This window comes from Myripristis murdjan, chromosome 5, assembly GCF_902150065.1.
Source record: "Myripristis murdjan chromosome 5, fMyrMur1.1, whole genome shotgun sequence".
Classification (NCBI taxonomy): Eukaryota; Metazoa; Chordata; class Actinopteri; order Holocentriformes; family Holocentridae; genus Myripristis; species Myripristis murdjan.
This window is the reverse complement of record NC_043984.1, coordinates 13118620-13142303: the sequence shown is the minus strand read 5'-3', so window position 1 is coordinate 13142303 and position 23684 is coordinate 13118620. Positions and strand designations below refer to the sequence as shown.

Here is a 23684-nt window from a genome sequence, read left to right as displayed (position 1 = left end):
GCTCTGACAACCAAATGACTATAGATTACAGTTTTGATGAGTGACCCACTCCTGTCTGGCAAAGTTAAAGGGGTGCCTTGGCATTATGAATTTTAGTAGGTTATCTCTCTTCACCAGGCTCCTCATTGATTGTAGGAAGAAAGCCCCTATATTGGTACTCCCCCATTGTTTTCAGTGAGGAATACTAACAAATGTACATGCCCACAATCATGATAGCCTTGTAAGAATTAATATTCAAAATGTCAACTGTATACCGTTAGGAAACAAGAGAGCTGTTCAGCAATCATCCAGACTTATCAAAAGAAGTGCGTTCAGGAGGGAGAATAACTGTTTTAGTTCATCAATGCTGCTTGTCTAAAAATACAAAGTGTTATCTTTCCTCAGACCCCACAGGGATCCTGACTATTTTCTCCAATTTGGTAAAATCTTGTTAGGTCGGCCGCCCCTGTAACTGCTCACTTATGTCTCTCTCTCTCTCTCACTCACTCTCTCTCTCTCTCTTTTGCTTTGTTTCCTACTGTGTCTCTCACTTTGTTACTTTCTTTCTCTCTCTCTCTCTCTCTCTCGCTCTCTCTCCAATGCCTTCCCAAACGGTGCGGTGAAATTGTTATTCCCAAGTCATTATCTTATTTGTGCGTCTCCACTCAGCTGTAAATCCTCTAGGTATTCCTCTGTATTCTCTATTAACTCTACTGCAGTCAAGCTTCAGCTGCCAATCACAAAACATTGCTGAGGGAGAAACAGGAATAGAGACAAAGGGAGAGGGAGAGACGGAGAGAGACAGAGGGGCAGAGAGAAAGATGGACAAGGAGAAAGTGTTACGGTAGCACGGAAACAGTGAGATGAAGAAGACTGGTCAATCGTGAGGGGGAAAGAAAAAAAAATATGAGAGACAAAAAGAGAAGGAGGGAGAATGAGAGATACCATGAAGACGAGGAGCCTTAAAGGCTAATAGGGGCTACAGGGCTAGGCGAGAGTCCAGATGAGAGGTCAGGACTTAACTTTGCTGGCTGCTATGGAAACGACTGGAACGGGCGATAACTCCATCCCTGTTCGTTCTCCCTATTTCTGTGGTAAAGATAAGACGTACTGGAAATGCAGAAAATATTCTAGACTAATTGGATCTTTGGTAAATTCTGGCATTAGTGCCACAAAGAGAAGGAGGCTCATATGCTAAGACTGTGGGCAGCACTGTGTGAGCACCACTGTCCGACTTGGAAATCAGCCTCGCACATGAACAGGAGCACATGATCACATAGTTACATAATGTAATTGAGATGCACTATGTATGTCTGTGTATAGGCTGCAGTTACCTAATTTGCACCTACTGTATGATGCCATAAGCTCCTGTTTGGGAGTATACGTACATATCTTGATGCCAAATTAGATAAATATGAATGCGATAAAATGCCTCACCTGACAGTAGCCCTCTGCACTACTGGATTATGTGAGACATGTACATGTAAAAATGAAAGCACAATCTCTAACACGCATACATACAGGCATTTATGCCAATGAAGAAACAGTACGGAATTCAACTGTAATTACTACTCAAATAATATTCAGAGGTCATTCTCTTTATGTGATTTGCCCATTAGCGTATTTTTCTTAATACTGAGATACATCTAACACTGTAAATGGCTGAGTGAATGATAGTCTATTACAAAAAAAAACAACAACAAAAAAACAATGTTTTGTAGTTATTCTCAAGTGGTTACTTATCAAAGTCGCACATATGCCAGGAGAGAAAGTCAAGTGCAACTGTGCTCAGTGTTAAGTGGAGCAGAGTTGTCATGTAATAGTTCCATAATGCTGAATAATCTCAAAATGCATTCAGCTGTTTCTGCACAGGAAGAAGATGGACCTAGCTAGACCAGCACGGAAATATTTATGCAAACTCCTCGGAAGTGTCACAAAAGCCGAACTGTAAGAATCTCTGCCCTCACTGCCAACAGGATTGCTAAATTTAGGCAACCGATTAGCACCGTAGAGAGCAGAGGATTTTGAGAACTAATGACCTACATAGAAGCAGAGTACATGGTCTCCTCTTGGAAAGGCATCACCTTGCAACTAGAGAAAATGCAAAGCTGAATTACTGTGTCAGTTCAAGCTGCCTCAGAAGAAACATATAAGGTAGCAATAACAAGATCTTACTCACCCAGACACCCAGATCTTACTCACTGAGGAATCGTGTGCCAATACGTGGACAGTAAATGGTAAATTAATATACTGCTGATAAACCACCAACAACAATGTAGTGGTGAGGCTTACAGGGGAAACTCTTCATGTGTCCACCAGTGTCAATATCATCCTGTACAGAAGTACTGCTGGGATTTAGACTCATGCACACATACTGCATCGAGCATAAATAATGGCGTCAAAGCCTCTGCCATTAGCCATGTAGCTGCAGCCACCAGCAGACTTGTATCCCAATTCCACCATTCCCTCAAAACTAAACAAGGTCAGATGGGCTTGTGCCTGAGCTTTCTCATCCAGTATGATTGCACCAGAAGGAAATCCCATATTCAAAATGTTCAAGTGCCTTTGGAAGCAGAGTTGGATGATTGTGGTGACGCTGTCTGATAGACAGTTCACACAACTGGAAAGCGCAATCACATTTCATCCAAGTGTAAGTGGAGGAGCTGATCCTGGTTCCGCAGGTGCTGTCAGCTGTGAGGTGAGTTGAGGGTCTCCATCACTGCATTTTTTGCAGTTAACAAAACCGATGGCACAGACTGTGCACTGACCCGAGGAGCAAAATTGAATAGACCGAGGTGTGACAATGGCAATTTTCTTTGTAGAAGAATATCACTCTTATGAATCCAGTCAAAGAACTAAACTTAAGAGCTGCGCACAAGACCAATAAAATTTACTGAATCAAGACACCATCCACAGATGGAAGAAGAGCAATATCAGATATTCTAAACTCTCCTGAACTGCCATGATCTGTCTGTCCATCCCAACAACTTTCGTCCTCACTGCAGAAGTGTTTTCTGCAGCAGATGTTTTTATGAAGCAAGGAAAGCAGCCTTGTGTGAATTGGATGTCCAAGGACACATATCCTGTGAGTCAATCAGGTTTACTCAGGAAAGCATTTTTCAAATATGTTGTTCAAACAAATATGCTAAAACAGTTTTATACTCTTGGCCAACAATAACCCTAATTTTAATCATGTGGATACATTTTGATCATAGCTCCAGTGGGATTCATAAAAGCACTTCCTGACTAAACCCAATAGAGCTGCCACAGTCCACTTCCCTGAGTGTTGAATTCAGAACGCCAAGGCTGCTTTCAGCATCTCACCTCTGACACCCACAGGACTCCTGCCCAGGCAGCTGGACTGGCAGCTTTGACTGCTGACTAGCAGTGCATTTGTCTCTACCTATCACATGTGGACATGCCTTTATTTCTAAATGAAAATTATGTTTGTTTATTGTTTTTTTTTGTTTTTTTTGTTTTTTTTTTTTACATTTTGAGGACTAGGCTTAAGGCAAAAGGCCTGCACCCACAAGAGACTCCACTGAATAAAAATACATAGCCTAAGGTGGTAAAGTACAGAGGGGCTGGTCATAAACACACTGCACAGCACAATGCTTCGTTGGCTCTATGAGGAGAGGCTTGTCTTGCTAAGGAGCCGCCACCTCTTTGGTCATGTACGGATTATGTAAGGACCAACGAGTGAGTAAAAATTCATTGACTGAGATTGGTGACATAATGGGGACGCTTCCTTTTGTCCTTCATTGCAGCCTCCAGCCAAAATATGCAAGTCATCTTTATACACATGCCAAGTAAAATAAATAAATAAATAAAATAAAATAAAATAAAATAAAATAACGGCTTAAAATTACACAGCTTATTAGTGTACCTATTCGTTGTTGAGGGTCTACTCTCTATATTCCATTCCCTCTGTCTGTCTTGGCTTTGCAGTACTCCTGTTTTAACATTATCATCATACCCCGAACTGCTCATTATCTGGAGACTTGGAGCTAACCAGGCCCACTCCCAAAACTGACTGTTGCTTCAAATTCCTGAAGTTAGCACTGACCTTGGAAAGAATTTGTCCTCGAGAAACCTGGAATAAATTATAGAAATCCTAGATCCTGGATAGATTCAGTCGGGCTGAATTCAGAAAGCTATTTAAGGACTCAGACAGCTGAAAGTGCTTGCTTTAATTAATTATTTCATTTTTGAGGGTCTCCATCACTGCATTTTTTTTTTGCAGTTAACACAACCTATGGCACAGACTGTGCACTGACTTGAGGAGGAAAATTGAATAGACCGAGGTGTGACAATAGCAATTCTCTTTGTAGAAGAATACTGCTCTTATGAATCCAGTCAAAGAACTAAACTTAAGAGCTGCGCACAAGACCAATAAAATTTACTGGATCAAGACACCATCCACAGATGGAAGAAGAACAATATCAGATATTCTAAACTCTCCTGAACTGCCATGATCTGTCTGTCCATCCCAACAACTTCAGATTCCTGGAGATAGCACTGACCTTAGAAAGAATTTGTCCTCGAGAAACCTGGAATAAATTATAGAAATCCTAGATCCTAGATAGATTCAGTCGGGCTGAATTCAGAGAGCTATTTAAGGACTCAGACAGCTGAAAGTGCCTGCTTTAATTAATTATTTCATTTTTTTTTTTTTATTTCATTTTTTTAACAATACATATTAATCTGATGTCCTGTTCTTGTTTTATTTGCTGAGGGTTTTGTCTCTGCGGCTGTGCATAATGCTTGCTGTTTTCTATTTCTTTAACCCTCCTATTATCAATTTGTCTATTTGACTCCATTCAATGTTCAACATTTTCTAGATACATGATGAGCTTTGCTTTATTTGCTTCATATATAATGATTTTTCCTAATTTAATGAGGACAACTGGGTGAACCTAAAATGAACATGATGATATGTTTTCAATGTTCTGAACACATTTTGTACGCATCAGTGTTTCTTAGGGGGCAGTGACAATGACCCCAGGCCATTTTAGCTGTATAAAATGTATGAGAAATAGCAACATTTTACACCCATTTGTTTTAGTTGTTTTGGATGACACTGAAGAACTATAATGCCATTTATAATCTCCAAAACACTTCAAGTGAACATCACCATCCCTGTAGCAGTGCCAGAACCACTGATAGTTAATGTGACATTTGGGAGAGAAAAACATGATTTCCATAAGAAATTTGATGCATAAGGAGGGTGAGTGGGGAGGTTATGTTTTATTTAAAGTAGGTAGTCAAAAAGACTTTTAGGTAGTCAAAAAGACACATGTAGTACCTGCCACTTAAACTTGACAGGCTTTTCATTCTAATCATTCTCTGGAGGATTAAATTACTAGGGTCAAATTGATCACAGTTGATAAAATATGTTCGCAAATTTGAAGGTAATGGGAGGGTTAAAGTTTGCATACTGGACAAAGTGCATGTGTTCTTGGATTCATACACTAAAAAAAATAATAATAGCAAATAAAATAAGTTAAGAACAACAGTAATAATAATAGTAATATGGTATGGGCTATATGTCAGTTTGCTGCTTTGGCAATAGCCTCAATGATAGCCTGTGTGTTACCGATAGTATTTAATTTTAAGTTAATTAAGTTTATTTTGTCTGATTATGCTGATACTTGAGCAAGCTTTTGCACCTAACCTATATTGTATTGCACTGTTAGCAGATTTGTTCCTTTAAGTGAGTATCCTACTCCAAATATTTCCTATCCCTCGGCTGTATTTGAACAGTCCTTCACAAGGATTTTCAGCTGTTTGTGGTTTGTATTTTATTATAGGCTTATTGGTGCATGGGCCTCTTTGCACCATATGGCGGATCAGTGCACCAGTATTATTTCCAGCTCTGTAGGCCTGTTGGATTTTTTTTTTTTTTTTTTTTTTCAATTAAATTTTTTTTTTTTCTTTCCCTGAAAAACAATGTGGATAATTCCTTGAGTAAATATTAGAATTTGCATGGTATTTGTTTGCCTTTTGTGTTTAGTGCTGTGAGTGACTGTTTTGTTCAATCAGTTTTAGCATTTGTGCATTCTGGCAAGAGCATAATAGTAAAATATTTGTTTATGCCACACAGTGAATAGTTTACATATAAGAAAATTGACTTGTGCATGTCCATAATGCACACGCACATACACTATATTTGCTATCACACCTTTCTTGCCCTTCTGAGGTGACACGGTGAGTCCGGTCTGAACTGCTCTGTGAGTGAGGAGCTGGTACCTCTTGTTTGTTCTCCTCTTCTCTCTCAGATTGGTAAACACAATTGGTATCTGTGCTCTGCATGGGAATCAGCTGGGGCGCCTGCTCGGCCCTGTCTGCTTGGATTAATCCCTAACAGGTCAAGGTCAGACACATTACAACAATGGCAGCCCAGTAATAAGCATGTCTGAAGATTTTGCAAGCTCTAATTTAATTCCTAGTGCGTTATGTAAAGCGGTTGAGGGACAGAAAAGGAGAGGGAGAGAGAAAGTGGGGAAGACCAAGGTGAAGCAACACGGTGGCTGAACCAGCAGTGGCGGCTGTCTTTGGACCTCGTCGCGGCACCGCTAACAATCTTCCGTCTCTAACCCCCTCCACTCATCTGAATGTGGCAATCAGCTTCATTGGAGAATTAACAAGAGCATTAGAGTGGAGGACACAAGCAATCAGTGTCCTCTAACTTTGCCGTGCTGCCTTGCCAAAATAAAGCATTAGGGCTTGTCTGATCCTACTTCAGAGAAAACCGATTTCACAGACGGCACAGCGACAAACAGTGGGAGCAAAGCTTCAAGAAAAAATATTTTTAAATAGAACTTGATGTTGATATAAGAGAAGAGGACAAGACTATGCATTTGCTGTTAGTCTTATGGGAGTTCAGTTCTGCCTTATTTCTTGTTGTTTTCATGAATCGTAATGGCCTTATATATCCCAGTAGGCAAGGGTTGATAGCAGGGACCGCTGCTGAAAATTGAAAGTCTCGAGTCAGGTTGAGCTTTTTGTTTATTTGTTTGTTTGTTATGTTGGGGGGAGGGGTGGGTACATTTATTAGTGAATGCAGAGACCATCTAATGTCTTGATTTTATATTGTACAGGAAGTGACACATACAGGATTTTTTAGTTGCTTCCTTTTCTTTTCAAGGTTGAGTCAGCGATTCTTGGAGGAAGATCGTTGATATTTAAAATGAACAAATTCAGTGAATATCTCCTCACGGTCCATTCTGTGTGTGTGTGCTGAAAATAATGTTAAAAAAAAAAAAATCTGGTGTTCGCACACAGCCCTGGCTCTGCAAATGGGACACAAACTAAGTGGCCAATCAGCAAAAGGGGGCATTTGTGCTCATGCACAAGACAGGGGGAAGGGATGGGGGAGGGGAGATGTTGGAACAGAGGCTGTGCAAGTGAGAGGGATGGTTTAAGTGGCTGTTGATTTCAAATATCTACCATCTTTCTCTAGAATTGCTGATTCCCCCTTTAAAGTACTCCTTATCCTTGACTGAAATACTTCATAGGGAGTTTTCACACCTGTAGGCTGTTTGCTGTGGTTTGAATCAGTGGAATAATCGACACTTTGGTACACCGTTCATTTGGTTCGGTTTGATTTCACACGGCAAAAAATTCAAACGAACCTAAATTTATCAACAAAAGCCATGTGGGAGCTGTCAGTCTGTTCATTGGTCAGGGTCAGACAAATATGGAAGGAAGAGTTTACTGTGAGCATGTTTTTTTTTTTCCTCTCTCACTTTATCACAACACATTTGGCCAATACAGAATCAAACATGGGAATGGAGCACCAGCAGTAGCTTAAGCATGTCTTCATTACTGCAGTGCTCTTCTGGGCTATATACTGTGTGAGCCCTTGCTTCATTATGTTCTTAGGCTACTAACTGTTGATTGGTCTCTTTAGTTTGTTTGTAATCATGCTGAAAGAGACCACATCCTGGACAGTGTCTCGTTCCGGTTGTTTTGATCTACACCTGAGTGTGACTGCTGGTTTCACACCTACCCAAATGAACGGCACCAAGGGGGTAAATCCCCAGAGTTTGATTCAATCAGACTAAACAAGGCTTGTGTGAAAGCCCCCTGTAAATACATAAATAAACTGTTATTGAAAATATGTAAAATATTTATGTTAAGATTAGAACTTTCTCTGTAACAAAACAAAACAAAAAAAGATCAATAGCCTTAAGTAGCATTATGTAAAATCCTCTTTAGGTTCAACTGACAAAAATCATGGAATAAGCACGAAATCTGGTGGCTGAGTCCACATGGTTCTCATTGTCAGTCTGATCTGCTGATAAATTACCTATTCCGTGTTTTTAGTCAGTTGACTCTAGATGGTCCTCACTTCAATCAACCCTCAGAGTTAAACAGTACACCTTTAAGTGTCATTAGCTCCACATTGGCCATAGTGTAAACAGTGATAACATTACTGAGTCAGAGATATTGCCAGTTCATTGAGACCAAATGACTCATTGGTTTCCAAACACGTGTTGAGTTGGAGGCAGTGAGGTGCTGGAGGTGTTCAGTCACTAGTGGAGGGTTTGTTGACTTTCTAGCACTGGCTGTGAGCAACCGGCTGGACTGAGCTTCACATTCAGCTCAAATAACAGAGTCATAGAAGTCTGTCCTCCAATGCACTGAGCCACAAAAAGACAAGTGAGTACATAGGTGTGACTAAGGCCTTGTTCAGAACGCTAGCCCAGATCCAATTTTTAGCATATCCATATTGGAGTCACAGTGATTTTATCAAGACTTTCACAGCACGAAAACACATGGAAACAGATGCATCTCAATTGGACTGGTGCAGTCACTCAAAATAGTTTTCAAACTGACCTTACCATGACTTGCAGCGCTCTAGTCACATGACAGTGGCATCATTTCCGGAGAGCCAGAACTGACGAAAAAGGAAAATTGGCTGCAACTCAAAACATTGTTGCATAAATTAATCTTGTCTGTCGCTCACATAGTCTGCTGCAATGGAAAAACTTGCACCACAACTTGATGAATGGATAGAGTGAAGCCAAAAACTTGTGTCCATTCCCTTTTCTGCAGCTTTTTTTTTCTTCTGCATTTGAAAAATGTGTTTTCAGTTACCGTAGGTACACACGTCTATGTCGTTAGCAAAGCAACCAATGCAGCCAGCTTAATGAAGCCTTAACACCCAAATCCAGCCTAATCACTTGCACATAAAAATGTGGACAGTCAGTCCTATAGACCGCATTTGAGAAAAAAATTGTATTTGCCTGCAGTCTCAACAAAGCCCAACTCACACACCAAAACACATCTCGCACAGATATATTCATGTCTTTTATTGAAGTCAAAAGACATGCCAGCAAAACCCACCAAACCTACCAACGGCAAAAACACACATTAAAGCACGTGGACATGTATGTTTGATGTATGAATATTTAAAGCGAAAAGAGCAACACAATGCCAAAAGAACACCACAGACGCAAGCTACAAATCAATAGATCAATAGCAGTAATGATGTGTCTGAATACAGTACATACGGCTCCCACAGGGCCTGCTGACCATTTTATTATAAAGCCACACATGTGCCACTGTGCCGCACTATACCACACATTTATCATAGAGTAATGGGAGGTTATGGACCCTGGGCAAGCAGAGCATTGTAGATTATACAGGCACACATGATACATGTTGTATGTGCACACACATGATAAACGCACATGCACAAATGCACACACACACACACACACCTGCACACACATAAATGCACCCATACTAATACAAACAGACCTGTGGGGCTGAGCTAACTCAGAAAAACAAATAGTCCCAGCTGCTTGCCGTATAATGACACTCTCTTGGGTTACTATGACAGTAATGACCCTCCAAGCAGCAGTGGAATATTATGGCCAGTCACACAATACTATCAGCAGAGGAATTTCCTCCAACCAGACACCAACTCTACGTGAACATTTGGCGGATTGTTTGCATTATTTAAGAGGTACAGTTCAACTGAGGGTAGTAAATGATTTCTCTGTTCATCTGCTAAATTTACATTGGATATCTGCAGTTGAAGAAGTTGCTTTCTGTTTCATCATATAGGATCAAGTCTAAATTTAACCAACACAATAATAGCACCAGTCACCCTACAATGATTCAACAAATGTGAATTTGTTTCACATCTAAAACATCACACTGCCTCAGTATTAATCATATAGGTATTATTCATGGCATTGATTCAGTTTTCAGATCTTATTCAGAAGTGATATTCAACATACAGTATACATATATATGATGTATAACTGACCGGATGCATGGTCAGTGATCCTCTTGGAAGACAGCCTTTTCACGCTATCTGTGAGGATGAGGACTCATCAATCATTTTCACACTGCCAGATTGCTGTGCACAGTTTACTGCAGGTTCACAGTGGTATATATAGTTACAGTCACAGCAGTACATGGACTAACCAAACTGACTCATTGCCACACCCATGAAACTGTTGGTCTATTGCTAAGGCAAGATTTGTTTAAATTTGATCACTGATCCTGCACATCTGCAACTAAACAACAGCTTTTTGTGTAGTCAGTTTTCACTTACATTTAGATGATTTTGATCACAAACATTTACAATAACCAAGCGTTCTGCTCAAATCAGGCTGCTGCTTTTGACAGTGTGAAATTGCTCAGAGAATTGCTAATGTCATGTATTTCACCAGGTTAAAAAGGTAATCAATATATATAAATGATGTAATTAAGCATGTACGATTGAAAGGATGATGCAAATTATAGATGAATGAAAACCGTTGTAATGCACAGTAAATTCTGTGAGCATGGTGTAAAGTCCAGTCAATTTTATTTGCATATACAGACCAGTATCACAAATTATAAATTTGCCTCAAAGGGCTTTACAGCAATACAACATCCTCTGTCCTTATACCCTCACATTGGATTTGCTCCCTTAAAAAAAATTCATTTGGTGCAATTAAAGTAAACACATGTTAAGTGTGAGTGCGGTTACAATCTCTATCACAAGAGGTTTAAACAATTTACAACCACAAACCACTATTGCTAGTCCTCCAAACAGGGAAGAATGGCAAGGCTATGTTTTGAACTTCCAAAATGGATGTGTCTCTCCCATGAACAGAAACCGATCCCCTTTCATAACTCCCTCACTTGGTGAGAGCATTCAGCAGGCACACCTTGTGAGAAGTGCCGGCAGTTTGAATAACAGCCTGGCACATCTCCCTTACGACACAAAACAGGCATTATAAAAGCCACTTGATAGGTATGGTAATTGCTGCCAGCCCAGAGACTTGAAGATGTCAGCCTTGATTCTTCGGGAGGTGTAGAGATAAATAAGCCTCTTTTAATGAGAATCTAAGTCACTCTGAGCTTATACACTCATACTCAACACTACTCATCCCCTGCAGGGATTACACCTTGTGTAGCGCTTCCGTTAAACACCACCATTCATCTCCAAAAGCTTCTGTGTTGTGTGTCAGAGGTTGTACTGTTGCTTATGGTGCAGAAGAGATTGGGATTAATGTCTTAAGCCTCACGGGATTGCCTTACACTGAAGTGACCTACATGATCACGTGTGATCACAAGCATCCAGGTTTGTGTGTGAAATCTCATTGAATGAAGTCATGTGCTGTGCAGGTTACAAACAAGAATACAAATAACACTTTGGTCATTAATCCATCTTGGATCTCAAGACCTTTGCATATTTTTCATATCTTTCTTCATTCATTTTACTTAGAAAATAAATATTGCTCATTCTTTAATAATCATTTTGTTTAGGTGTAATTCTAAATTCTTGGAAGTGAGCATTAGTGCTGAAACAATTATGTAATCAATTGATTACTAGATCAACAGAAAACAAGTCGATTACAATTTTGATTTTAGTAATTTATCATGTTTAGCTTAACCAATACAAAGATTTGCTTGTTTTTCTTCATTTCACATAGTTGAGCAATGAATACTTTGGGGACTTTGGGCAGTCATTACTTTTAATAAATTTAAAAGTCAAAATAATTTGGTGAAAAAAACAACAACAAGTGATTAATCTACAACAAAAATAATTGTTGGTTGAAGCCCAAGTGAACACAGTATGCATTTATCAGTACAAAAAACACTGACTAAAAATAGTGTCAAAGTTGCCTATTAAAGAACCAGCAGTTCATATAAACAAACTGTCAACAGACAGAGGTGTTTCCACATAATAAGACTCACTGAGCACAGCAATGAGACAGTAGCTGGCTGATGATGACTGACAACCACAAATAAAAGAGATACACAAGACTGCACAAACCACAGACACACACGCTAGTTATAAACACACATACTGTGTAGACACATACAGATGTATACAGATATCCATCTGTATACTATACAGATGGAGACACACAAACCAAAAGATGGACACACACACACACAGTCAATATGCTCTTCCTCCAGAATGTGTATTCTGGTAGACACTTTCTCATTGCCGTCATTTGTACAAGTCAGAGAATCAAAGATGTGCTAGTCAGACTGGGCTGCACTGAAGAAAAAAAGTCAAGGAAAATGAGGAGATGGAGGGCATTTCCTCTTAATTTAGAAATAAAAGGAGAGGGGGTTAGGAGAGCAAGAGAATGTGTGGCTCTTAGAGAGAAAGAGGGAGAGATAGGAAGAGGGCAAGAGAGAAAAATAAATAAATAAAAAGACCATAGAGGAGTGAGAGGGAGGAAGGAAGATCCAGGGGCATTGGCTGAGGGATCATTTGTATCTCAAGCTTCACCCCGATGGCACAGAACTCAATCAATTTCTCCTCATTCTTGACCATGCATTAGCCTAGCAAGCAGAGACCTTGTTTCAGTCCCTCAATTAAATGCCCGCCCGCACATAATTAACGACTGTTTTGTCCACAGATCAATAAAGGGCCTGTTCATTAAAAGTCCCTTTGCTTCCTCAAAGATCCCTTTGCTTAGTTCACTATTGCGTCGGAGGAGGTGGCAGCGGCTGGCAGAATTTCCATTCCGGTTTCATGTCTTTGGGTTTTCATTTTTTTTTTTCTTTTCAGCTGGTGCAAGATAGAGAAGGAAGTAAGGAAAAAGGAGGTCTGAAAGCTGCCTGAATGCGAGGAAGGCTTTTGAACCAGAGAGAAAAGACTTGTGGGAACTTATTAGTTTGAATGTACAGTATCACAGACTAAGAGGCCCCAGCTTGGTTTCTAGGTTAACCATAGCTGTTTATCTCATAGGGGCACATCATTATAATGGCATTACAGGAGAATCAACACTATGAAAACAGTTGAGAAATATGAGCAGTGGCATCTTGGTAGCCACTGTCAAATGCTCTGCTCTCCATGCTTATCCTGCATTTTCTCTAACTCTTCTATTTAGGTTCAAAAAGGCAATGTAGCAGTGATGCAGGAAATTAAAAGAGGACTCTCTACACATCTATATGCACCAGCCGTATCTATAGAGCACTATGCGCTATAATCACTCACAATCAATGTCTGCATCAACACGATAGGTTACAACCGCCTTCAGTGTTTACAGATGCAAAAACAAAAGACCTGTCTGTTTCTTCCTAAAGGATAGAAGATCGATACATGCAACAGAAGCTGGATTTAACATGGAGCATGCTTGCCTGCCAGCCACCTGCCATAGCTAACGCGGAGTGATTACACTGACTGCTGCTTCAATCTCAAGGATACACATACTCACACACAAACACACATGCACACATATACGCACATATGCACGCACACATGCACACATAGAAACACACAGTATGCCCACTGTAATGATCAATGTGCACTTGATACGCCGTTGCCTCTCACCGCTCCCATCTGCCATGGAATCACAGCATCTCAAGAGATGGATAACAGGGTTTGAACACACAGCAGTACTATATTGGAGTTTGTTTTTATTGAGTTTATAGGGTTAGCTATCTGAAGCTGTATCTTGAAATTACAGTATGAAATTGTTCAGTATCTTTGCAACACTGTGGATAGATGGAGCTTGACCGTTTATGTTTTCTGTGGCAGCCATGTTAGATTCATCATTCTGCTCCATGGACTGCATAAGTTAATTTTGGTTAAATTCCACAGTGGCCATCTCACAATGTCACTGAGGGCTTTGCTAGGGATTTTTTTCTGAAAAGGTGTTGGTTATATCAAATTTGGCAACAGTATGACTGTCCAAACCTGATCAAATGTTCTCTATCACGGCTCCTTCTGTGTGACATTGTTAACTATGATAGCGGGTCAATAGAAATGTTCTACAATGTTTTTTTTCTGAAGCGGGTTTGATGTAATAGCATTTTAAAAACATTATGTTGAGTAAATTTGATCAATTCTTCTACCTCTGTGTTACCCTTGAAACAGATCAATGCTTCACCTATATTGGACAAATTAAAACAAACAAACAAACAAACAAAAACATTTGTTTATAGGGTTACTTGTTTCTGATAACATATGCCAAGGCCACGTATATCTGCACATATAAAACATCAAACACGTGACTCAAATCCAAGGTATGAAAGTTGATTCCATTGTTTTAAATGAAGGCCAGGTAAGATGGTGAGTATTGCTGCTGCCAATGGCTGGTGGTGATGGTGTTGCAACTAATGCAAAAACAAAAACAAAAACAAAAACAAAAAAACCTTTGAGATGTTCTTTATTAACAGCTGCATCACAGAACATCCAAATGCTCAGTGTGAGGTCAATTTGAAGGTGAACGTCTGTTGCTGCAATACCACTATTAGCCACTAGTATCATCACTGAACGCAATGCTCATGCAGTACTCGCACAGGAAGACATAGTCATGCAGCATCTTTTATTTTAATGGATAAAAACTTATATGCCTCGGATTCAAGTCATGCTGTCACAATCCCTCTCCTGTGACACCTGCCTGCCTGTTGTGTGAGTGTATTTTGTTTATTTCTGCCTTTTTTGTATGTTTAAATGGCTTGGTGTGTTTTTGGTTTTTGACTGTCTCTGTCTGTCCCCCCTGTGCCCGCTCTGCCTCTGTCTTTCTCTCTCTCTGTTTGCCACTATGCACACCTGGCCGCATCTTCAGTCACAACACCTGCCTGTCATTCAACCACCACTGTTCACTGTAAGAACCCTACACCGACGTCCAGTCCCTGCCAGATCATTGTGCCGTTCACAATTTGGACCACAAGTCTAGCTCTGTATGTGTAATTTTATGTAATTCTGCCTGCCTGCCGAGTCAGTTTTCCTGATTGCCTGCTTGCCAGTTTGAATAATACCTGTTCTCCGTGTCTAAAGTCTGCCCGCCCACCTGTCTCACCAAACTCCACCAAGTCTGCCAGCAGTTCACCATCTCCACATCTAGTTCACCATCTCTCTCTACTCAGCCAAGCCTCCACCAGGACCTCCACCACCTGCAACACAGCCCCAGCACCTGTCTACCTTCACCTCATCCATCCAGCCAGTTTCCTTAAGAAAGACTTCTGTTCCACCTTACCTGCCTGCTTGTCTGTATCTGCATTTGGGTTCTGCCTTGATACAGGAGACATATTTTTGTTATTTTATACTCAGCATAACCCTGCATGCAAAGGAAAATATTTTTCATATTCGTCCATTGTAAGTGATTTTAGAGTGAGGGCAGGATTAAGCACCCCTGCTGGCAGCAATGAGCAAAGCAGGACCCTGCATACAACAATATACACAATAGGGTGTACCTCTGTGTTTGGTTGGATTGAGGTGTATTTTTTTTCTTTCTTACAAATAGGCTACATTCAGCCAAAATCACATCAATATTTGCATTGTGATTTCCTCCATGTCTCCAATTTGAACACTGCAATGCCAGTATTCTCAACAGCTTTAGAAACTGTTGGAGGCTGCCTATTGTTGACAAAGATTTGTCCCAGGATGTGTGATGTAATAAGCTACCTATTGTTTGATACATAACACTATGCTGTAAAAATAACAGCTACAGTGGCATATCTGACATATTACAATATTACATTGTACAATACATACATATATCTATACATCTACACACACACAAACATATATATGTGTGTGTATGCATGTGTGTGTGTGTGTGTGTGTGTGTGTGTGTGTGTGTGTGTGTGTGTATTTACTGGCTGTAAATGCTGATATTTCACTTCAATACACAATAGCTATGAATGCCACAAAATATATTTCATTTTTTTCATTTTTTCACATTAACATTTTTCTGTCTTGCCACCACAGTAAATATTTCACCCTTTAATACACCTGGTAGTAAATAGCCCACAACTATGACAATAATGTACTGCCCTCCTGACTCATCAATGCTCTATCATTATGTCAGTGACCACAGATGCAAAATGAAACAACAAAAAAGAGAGAAATCAGACCTAAATTAGGGCCCATTATTCATAAATATTCTGTTCCTTAACTACGGCCTTCATCTTTTTATACGTGAAGCACCCAATTTTTCAGAGCCAATTTAAACTCATCCCCCCCTCGGTCAGTCTTTGCAGCAGATGGATTCCCTTGTGTAACATTTGGCGGTCTCTATACAGTGTGCATTCTTGTATTCACTCCCTTGCTCATAAGCTGGTGTAAAATCACCCCTTTGAATCTTCTCCACAGCGGATCCATCATTCTGTGAGACAGCCATTCCCTTCACACAGTCAAAAGCTTGCTTTATTTTGTGTTATATGCTAAACACTGCCACATAAGTTCAGTCTGTCTGTTTCTTTAGACTGATGAATGTGGCAGAACAACTCTGAATTCCCCAACTCCCAATGCTCTGACGTGTGCCAGTCTCCTGGATTATGTGAGACATACGCAGGCATGTGAGTACATAAGCAAGTGCAAATGAACTCGCAATCTCTGACACGCACGCACTCACACACACACACACGCACACACACACACACGCAAATGCACATGCACTGTAGAGATTCACACACATCTTTTTAAGCCTGAATACTCACAAAATGTACAATATTAAACTGTGAGAATTTGAGATTTGGAAAAGCTTCTAAAAAACCCTCCAACTCAGACATGCAGACTTAACAGTCATACTTTCATTTAAAGGAGAAAATCTAAATCTTTAGTTGCTAAACCTCTGGGGCTAGAGCAACATGCACATTATAGTTGCCATTTCACATCATTTCAGTGCCCCAAAGCAAAACTGTTAGAAATAGCTTACAGCTAAATTTGAATATGAATTTGTTAGTTTAATAGTGGGAGTGTGCACTGATTTAAAACGGAAATGTGTAGTGTAAAATAATCCTAAATGGCTAGACTTTCATTGAAGGCCAGACATTTAAACAAGTAGGGACCTGTAGAGAGTACCTGTGAAGAGCATGGACACTATAAATAAAAGTGGTGGTCATATGCTTCCCCAATAGACTTGGAGAAAAATTACAATGTTTTGGCCTTGTTTGTTGATGCATTGCTGCTAATGCTACACCTGCTCTTAAAATAGAAGTGTAAAAACCATTTTTTATAACAAAAGTCTCTATTGTTAGAGTTATTGTTCAAGCTATTGTCATCAAAGAACAACAGCTTGCTCTGTGTGTTTGCCTGTGTGCGTGTGTGGGGAGCTTGCCTTTCGTTGAATGTACCAACTTCTGTTTTTGTACAGTAAGTATGGTGTAGATAATTGCCAAAGGATTTAAGGCTAGTAATACCTTATCCTGGATTGGTACCAGTGACACACTTTTCACTTTGAACTGCGGATCCACTCTGGGGTGAAAAAAAGCAAAAGCAAATCACATGTAGCATCCTCTTTCTGTATATCTCTAGATACAGCTTTGAGATCTTATGTAGCTGCTGTGCTTTTCCTGTTGTCTTTTTTTTATGACAAATGCTGTTGCTGAGCTCAGACACACTGTCAAAGCACTGTTGATAGGTACAACATAAGACAGTCAGATAACATATTCCCAGTAAATAATTGTTTCATGTAACTTATACAGGAAGGTAACAACTGAAGATGATTTAAAAATTCTCATTGCCTAAGAAATTAGGGGTTTTTGTGAAATCAAGTAATATTTTACAGTTATTGTAAGATGTGGGGAAAATGGTATATTTGGGATGGTCTAGTGGGTTCCCACTACAGTAATAAAGTCCAAAGTCAAATTACAACCATAGTCAGTGTGTCCAAGCAAAAGCCATGTGTCCTGTCAAACCACTTTGAGCCAGACACTAAACCTCTGATGTGCTCGATCACTCATTGTAAGTCAGTAACTCCACTGGAGCATCGACTGGAAACCAAACATATTAATGTGAATGTCAAATACATGAGCGTCAAAATCTCAAGGTTATGGAAACTGAATATTGTGGTTTAAATTATTCACAACAATCAGGCATATTCCCAAGAAAACAATAAATAAAAGTTCTATTGAAAATATGAGAACCTCATGGTGTGTAGCGTCCATGCAAAAATAACTGTTAACAAAAGGACATTATCATAAGACCTTGGATACAAGGTCTTATTTTGGAAATTTTGTTTTGACATATATCATACCTTAGACCCTCAATTAAACATTGTAACATGTGGAGGATGTCAACTTAGGTCAAACAGTACATGGTTCACCATAAGGACGAGACCTAATTCCTACAGGACATCTCCAGGTTATTTTGAATTCCTTCAGGCCATCTACAGGCAGGCATGGCAAACACACACACACACACACACACACACACATACACACATTCTCTCCCTCTCTCTCTCTCTCTCTCTCTCTCTCCCTCCCCCTCCAGCCCCCTGGATGTATCAGATTATACCATACCGTACATTCAATTACATCTGATGGCAGATGGTGTAAACAAAATCAAACACACATAATCTCAAAGACTGGATCGTTTAGTTAGGCATTAACCCTGATATCTGAGGACCTGACACAGGACGAGACATATTAAGACAAGAGAGTTCCATGAGGGTTCTAAGCCGATGACTCAGCAGATTTTGGATGTGGGATAATCCAGAGCATTGGAAACACACATAAGGAAGCATACATGTAAGGACAGAATATTGAGAGAGTTGCACATAGATTGGATATGCTCTCTCTCTCTCTCTCTCTCTCTCTCTCTCCCTCGCTCTCTCTCTCTATTTAATTGACTCAGGATTAACTGACTTATTTTATTATGGTAATCAAGATTTGATTACCCAAAATGCAATGTAGCTGTTGTCTTGTGCATACAAATATGTATAGGTTGATTAGTAATGATGGAGCACATTAATGCATTTATTCAGCAAGAGTTTTTGCCGTGATTATATTCTAGTCAGAGTTGCCTATCGCCTTATTAGGCTTAACTTCAATTCAAACCAGTAAATTTGGAGCCTGTCAACCACTTATGTGTTTTATAAGTTTTATCACATAATTAATCATAGCCCTTGAAAAATTATAGGGCTTGTATTTTTCTGGTTTATTTCTCAAAAAAAAAAAAAATAAATAAATAAATAAATAAAAAGCTTAGCTGTCTAGGCTGATACATGCGTGAAACTGGATGACAGCTAAATAGTCTCAATTTAAAACACTGTTTTTGATGTTCAACACAGAAGAATCAAGCAGGCCTTATTTATCCGCAGCACGGCAGCATATGCAAATAACTGGCTCACCATCACTTAGACAGATGACCTTGCTGCCACTCTGGGTGAATTGATGGTCTGCAGGTCCTTCAGGTCATCTTCACCATGCCGGCCCACATTCCTCACTCTCTCTGTAGCTCCCCCCAGAGTTCTGAAAAAAATAAAAAGAGCCTGGAGTCAACTTCATTGTTTTCCCAGTTTAAATGAATAAATCGCCCAGGTACAGGTCTAATGGGAGGGTAAGGGGGCGGGTGGGAAGGTGGAAACGAAGGGAAGGGGAGGATGGGGAGGCAATTTGCTAATGGAACAGAGAAAAATGGTGTGGACCCATCTCTCTAAAGGATGAAAAAACTCACTGTCTGGATAGGAAAGGAGTGAGCTATAGGGCACAAGTTAAAGTGATTTTAAAAAACACAGTCATTAACTGTCTTCTTGATCTCAGGTGCAAGCATGGAGTGAGGAGGATGGTGCATACAAGGATAGGAGGCAGAAAAAGGAGAGGTATCACTTTGTTCAAGAGAACATTAAATAACCTATAACCTCCATTTAATTACATTCTAATACATCTCTAAACTATCTCCACCCTTTCTCACTCCTCATTCCTCACTGCCCTTCCCCCTTTTCCATAAGGGAAATAAGCAGAGGTCCCTGGAGATAGTGTTGTGCCTATTTAAATGCTGTTAATTACATTCAAACTCCAGTCTAATCATGCAAACTTCATCCTAATGATGCATTTACGAAAGCACTATCTCCTGAACCCCAGCTTCCCATACACTGTGTTCACTTCACAAGGCAGAGACTGTCAGCAAGCTGAGGTCCAGGCATCTCAATAGAACATAATTTATAAAGCCTTAGTACTAGATAGAATAAGGGATACTGAACTGGGGGCATGCCTGATTGACTGGAAACAAAACAAAACAAAACAAAACAAAACAAAACAAAACAAAAAACCCCAAACAAACAAACAAACAAAAAAAAACAAAAACACACTGAAATCCAAGTGGAAACTTATTACATCAACTTCTAGAAAAAGCATGCACAAAAATTATGCGATCTACATGGTCTGTTTTGCTGCTGGAATGGAATTTTGGAATAGAATAAAGTTTTTTTTTCAGCACTTTGAGATAAAAACACTGACAACTGACACTGTCTGATTCACTACTCCATAAATGCTGCCCATGTGCCCTGACTTAGTCACCAGCACGAACCCCCCCACTGGTAGTGTTTGAGTGCCTCAATACTAGAAGTGACGCTGAGGGGGTGGCAGACCTGTTGGAGTGCACTGACTGCTGGGCTGTCATCACTAAGGTACCAGAAGTGTTGGAAACGCTTCCAATATTCCCTTGAACGGTACTTGCAGTGTGTCAACAGTGAGGTGGAGTGTGGTGGTGGCTTTTACGTGCTCCAACCCTCTGTGCTGGTGTCGGATCCCCAGGTGCACACTTTCAGGTCACAGTGGTGGTAAGTATTAGGAAATTCCTGGATTTCAGGGTATAGTCTGTGAGTACCACATACCCTTCAGTTATTCAGTAGCCCCCTGTGACTTGTCAAATTGTGTAGACACAGCATCTGGGATCCACATCTTTTTTGTCTTTAGATGACAGGACTGAATGGAACATGATCCAAGATATGTCTGGGCTTTATTCTAAGTCTGTGCATAACCCTGGTACTCTGGACCTGTAAGTAAAATAGAGGACTGTTGCTGGAGTCTTGGGGCACTGGGGGCAGCACTGAGACCAGCTATGAGTCGCATAATGTTTAATACTCATGTATTATACATTTAGGGCATTGCCATTGGTCTGCTACCCCATTGCCTTGTCCTCAATGTTTTACAGGGAAGCTCCATTGGGTTGAAAAGGCTCACCCTGATTGGCTGAGAACATGCATGCAAATTTTGTGCTGCCTCAGTTTGCTGAGTTAGCCAGGTGAGTGATGTAGCCATTAGAGCCCCATTAGAGGGTTCCACTTGTTGTCATAGAACTACATTTACCATGCATCTCTATCAAAGTCAACAAGCTGTTTGGAAGTCTTCAGAGAGAGAAGCCCTTACATAGAACATCCCATAATTTGAACTTGGCTAAGAATCATTTAAAGTGCATCTGGAATTATGTGTTATGGTCAGATGAGACCAAAATTAAATGTTTGCTCCTGCACACCATCAGCATCTTTGATGACAAAAGGACACTGCAGACAAGTAAAAGCTTCACTGATGTTTTGGGCCTGTTTTTTTTCTGCTGCAGGTCCAGGGGTTTTTGTTAAGATGGTCACATACTGAATTCTACTAACTATTAGGACATTTTCTCCTATAACCTTGTTGCCTCTGCCAAGCGGTTGAGATTTGGCAATAAATAATAACCCAAAACATAAATCAAAGTCAACAAAGAATTGGTTGCACGAACGCAAAATCAGTGTTTTGAAATGGCCATCTCAGTCTACAACCTTAACTCTATTGAAAACTTGTGGTCTGAATTGAAGATGGCAGACCACAAGCCCAAACCGAGGAATATCGACCATCTTGAAATTTTCTGCATGGAAATGGTCCAAGATCTCTCCAAAAGTCTCTCTCTAACCTTGTAAGACATTGCAGGAGAGGCTTGGTGCTGTTACCCTGTCAAAAGGGAGGCTTCACCAAATATTGACAGCAGGACTGTCAATAATTTTGTAACCCAAGTTTTGCAGAAAAAAATATTGTACTACATAATACCACTATTTCTGTTTGAGAGAATATTTTAATGGGAAAATATACAACTCCACAATATGTTGGAGCCCAAAATATTACCCATTATATGTGTTGTTAATTTTTATTATAACCATTTTGCTTTTTCTCATGGCGCATGCCCATAATTCTCAAGCTGACTATATATAATGTTGTCAAAGCCATAATATTTTTGCACAATATCTGAAACCTAATGCCAGGTTTTAACAAAAACTTTGGAGGGAATCATTAGTTCTTTCAGACACAACAGAATCCAAATCGCTCCTAATCACTCTAAATGACAATGTGATTATTTCCTAAGCAACAAAGCATTTTTTCCCTATAGTGCAGATCTTAGACAGGATTTTCTGTCACACAAGCTGCAGAGGCACAGTGCATGTACCAGAGCAGTGATCCAGTGCCACTGCTGTTTACACCATCATTAAAGACTACTATAGGCGTTATCACACGCCTGGTTAGCCACGTCTTTCTAATAGCCTGTCGCATTATCTGAGAACACAGGTGATTTTGATCAAGTGGATAAGCAGCTCAGGTCGATAAGAAACAACTAACTGACTAAGGGCACCGACAGACCCCATTTGATTCGGATCTGACATGATCGAGTGAGTGACTGTGTGAGCAAGTAAGCATGCAAAATCACTCCAAATTACAATGTCATTATTTCCTTAGAAACAAAACCTTTCCCCTTGTAAGTACTCATCAGTTCATGCACGTACTTGTGCACATACAAAACACTGAGAAATTCATAAGATAACCCTTGCTGTATCACACAATGAAATGTGTGATACAGCACATGTCAAAACGTGGAAGCGAGGCTTGCCTACAAATTGTAGTTTTTTGACATTTCAGCTTGATGATGAGTCAGAATGGACAATGTTTGCAGAGGAAAACGAGGGGAATCTTTGGGAATTCTGTGCAGAACGTCAGCACTGGACCTTGAAAATGTCCTGAGGCTCTGAGCTAATGTTGATCAAACACACCAATATGGAGAGGATTGCTTGCTGGGCCTCTGATGGTCTCCATCTCTTCATTTAATGCCTTTCCCTTGATTCTTTGTCTCTCTCATTCCTGCTGGTTGTTGCTGCAGTGCTAAAAGTATCTCTCACAATGTCAGAGCATCCTGAGGTATTGATTCTCTGTCCCTGCCATGACAATTGCTGCAGTAATATCAATAACTTCAAACAAATAACAAAGCAGCAACTATGTCAATGTGAACTCTCCAACAGTCCTTTACACTGGTTGTAATATACATAGAAAATGAGTGTGGAAAAAAGGACTAGCCTTTTCCAATTAAATCCTACATAATCATTTGTGTACTTTATGTATCACACTTTCATTTGCTTTACTTAACATTTTGTCTTTTTAGCATCTCTTGCAGTTTCAGTTAAATGCTTATACAATAACAACAGAGGTAAACACACACGCACACGCACACACACACACACACACACACACATTCAGATGAAAAA

At 40.0% G+C, this 23684-nt stretch overlaps 1 protein-coding gene across 1 annotated transcript in view; it reads right to left on the bottom strand.

Annotated features, from left to right (window-relative positions):
• Positions 1 to 19623, bottom strand: part of cdh22 (cadherin 22) — a 119771-nt gene extending 100148 nt beyond the window's left edge. The window contains exon 1 of the mRNA XM_030052542.1: positions 19530 to 19623. The gene's annotated coding sequence lies outside the window, so the exon portion shown is untranslated. The remainder of the gene's footprint in view (positions 1 to 19529) is intronic.
• Between the last annotated feature and the right edge of the window lie 4061 nt (positions 19624 to 23684).